Raw genomic sequence first — 2892 nt, 5'->3', positions numbered from 1 at the left:
AAATTAATATACTTCTTATAAAATAACATAGAGCTCTGCCTTATGAATTCATCTCTCTGTCTTCATCCATCTTTTGTTCTTTTTACCAAATCATAGACAGAGTCATGTCTTTTACCTTGCCAAGGCCAATACTTTCACTAGCGCTGGCAAACCTGTCCTCTCAGCTAGAGAATATAATGCAAAGTGAAGTAAGTCAGAGAAAGACAAATATCATATTATTTCACTCATATGTGGCATTGAAGAAACAAAACAGATGAACAAAGGGGAAAAAAAGAGAGACAGACAGACAATCCGAGAAACAGGCTCAAGTATAGAGAACAAACTGATGGTTACCAGAGGGAGGGGATGGGGGATGTGTGAAACAGGGGACATGGATTAAAGAGTCCACTTGTCTGATGAAGGTGATGTATGGAAGTGATGAATCACTATCCAGTACACCTGAAACTAACATAACGCTGTATGTTAACAATACTGGAATTAAAATTTTAATTTTAATATAAAAAAATCTGTCCTTCTCTCACTCTTCTTTCCCAGATCATTACAAGAGCCTCTGAACTGGGTTCTCTTACCCTCTTTTCTCCCATCTAATCCAGCCTCCATATGGCTGGAACACTGATCAAATTATGTCAGTCTCCTGCTCAAATTCCTCTCTTGAGTTCTGAATGCCTATAGAAAAGTATACAAACAACAGATCTTTCCCCTTCTATGTCTTTGCTCCTTTTGTTCTCTCTTTCTGTAATGTACTTTTCCTGCTTCACCAGTTGACTCTTTAGGTTTCAAGACCCAATTCAAAAGTCTCTCTCCCCTGAAGATTCCCCCAAAACATCCAGGTGAAATTGGCCAGTTCTTATGTTCTCAGGGCCATACATTTCTTCTTTACTTTGGTCCTTATCTTATCACACTGTTAATAAGAGTTCTCTATGTCTATAGATATTTATCTCCAGAAGTGTACGATATATTTCTTTTAGATAAGAATCTTGGGGCGCCTGGGTGGCTCAGCGGGTTAAAGCCTCTGCCTTCGGCTCAGGCCATGATCCCGGGGTCCTGGGATTGAGCCCCACGTCGGGCTCTCTGCTCAGCGGGGAGCCTGCTTCCCTTCCTCTCTCTGCCTGCCTCTCTGCCTGCCTGTGATCTCTGTCTGTCAAATAAATAAAATCTTTAAAAAAAAAAAAGAAAAATATTTAGATAAGAATCTTGAGTTTTATATACCATAACACCTGGTACAATGAGACTACATAAAAAACCCTCAAAAATATTTTTAAACATGTTTATTAGTACCACCAAATAAAAAGAACACTGACATTTGTTCAGTATCAGATGGCATATCATATAAGTAAAACCTATTTGATAAAATTACAAAGAAACATTTAAATAAGAAATTGTTGGCAGCCATCACTAAAGTGCCAGCAGCCAGATGAAGTTCAATCTCTTTGTGACTTCCGACTAGAGCAAGAACCACAAAAGCTATTTCATTGCTCTTTCCCCACCTTTCAAAGAGCTGAGACAGAACTAAAGTGTTCAATCAATACCCATCTGAAAGGATGATGAAGTACATATTGTGCAAGGACACTACTAAGGTCAGCAAACTGGCAAAGTAGTCCAGGTTTACAGGAAGAAATGTGTAGTCTATGTTGAAGAGTACAGTGAAAGAAGGCGGGCAAATGATAAAACTGTGCATGTGGACAGGTTATCACTAGAGTAAGTCTGGACAAAGACTGCAAAAAAAATCCTTGAAGGTAAAGTCAGATCTCGCTAATAGGAAAGGAAGAGGACAAATATAGGAAAGAAACAGTTGAGAAGATGCAGGAATAAAGTCATCTTATATATTACTTTAAATAAAAGCTATTAAAGTGAAATAAAAGAAATTGTTGTCTGTGTGAAAAATATAAAACAAATGACTTCATGTTTTTAATACCGTAACCTAGAAAACATTATCCCTCTCTTCCTGTCTGCATCCTGACTCCCAGTTTCACCTCCAGATCTCAAGAATGGGATTCTAAAAACCAGCATAGATACATACATAATGGCTTAGCCTTATAAATAAGAGCTAGAATCTTGATAACACAGGACAGCCTCTTTTTTTATGCTTACACCATCAATTAGGATTAAAGAATCGTTAATAGAGATGATTCTGAGTGTGGTGATCAGAAATGAGTCTCCTTGTCAATCCACTATGACTAGGGAAAAGGTATGATCCCTCACCTCATTGCTTTGAAAACATTGATAATTACCACATCTAAACCCATCAACTGTTGAACCCACTAAAAAATCCAAACTTAAAATGTTTCATATTTGATACATGTAAAATTATAAAAGATATATTCATAATGAAAAACATAATGAAAAGTGGTAAACAGTAATATTTACCACTTATTGAACACTTACCACAGGCTTGACACACTGTGCCAACATTTTACACAGCCTTTCATTTAATCCTACCCAAGTGCGATAGAGAAAATCACACCCTTGTTGCAAATTAGGAAACTGAGGGTTAAAAAGACTAAGTCATTTGCCCGAGGACATGTACCCAGTAAGTGTCAGGACACAAACACAGATATGCCTCAGGCTCCCAGGACATGCGCTTTGTCATCACTCTATACCACCAGCCCCCAAAAAGAAAACACATTTTTCTTTGTGAAGCACCCCGCAAAGAAGCCTACAAAAGTACACATGTCTCCTTTGTTTGACCAAGGAATTTCAACAGATCAGGAATGAATTCTAAGAAAATAATCTTTCTTCCCTCTCCAACACCCCTGCTACTTAAAATCTGTTGTGAATACAGGGACATGTCATTTCCAGGTAGAAGCAGGGAGAAGTCTGGGCTTACTTTTCCAGTATCTCTTCCTTTGCCATGATAATTGAGCTTGACACATGTTCCAGACGGCAGCTACA

At 38.1% G+C, this 2892-nt stretch overlaps 1 pseudogene; it reads left to right on the top strand.

Moving 5' to 3' along the window:
* Positions 1–1414: 1414 nt before the first annotated feature.
* Positions 1415–1812, top strand: LOC111150547 (annotated as a pseudogene).
* Positions 1813–2892: the final 1080 nt, after the last annotated feature.

The sequence above is a fragment of the Enhydra lutris genome, unplaced genomic scaffold, assembly GCF_002288905.1.
Source record: "Enhydra lutris kenyoni isolate GAN:26980312 unplaced genomic scaffold, ASM228890v2 scaffoldscaffold23, whole genome shotgun sequence".
Classification (NCBI taxonomy): Eukaryota; Metazoa; Chordata; class Mammalia; order Carnivora; family Mustelidae; genus Enhydra; species Enhydra lutris.
The sequence above is the reverse complement of the archived record's forward strand: the minus strand, read 5'-3'. Positions and strand labels throughout refer to the sequence as shown.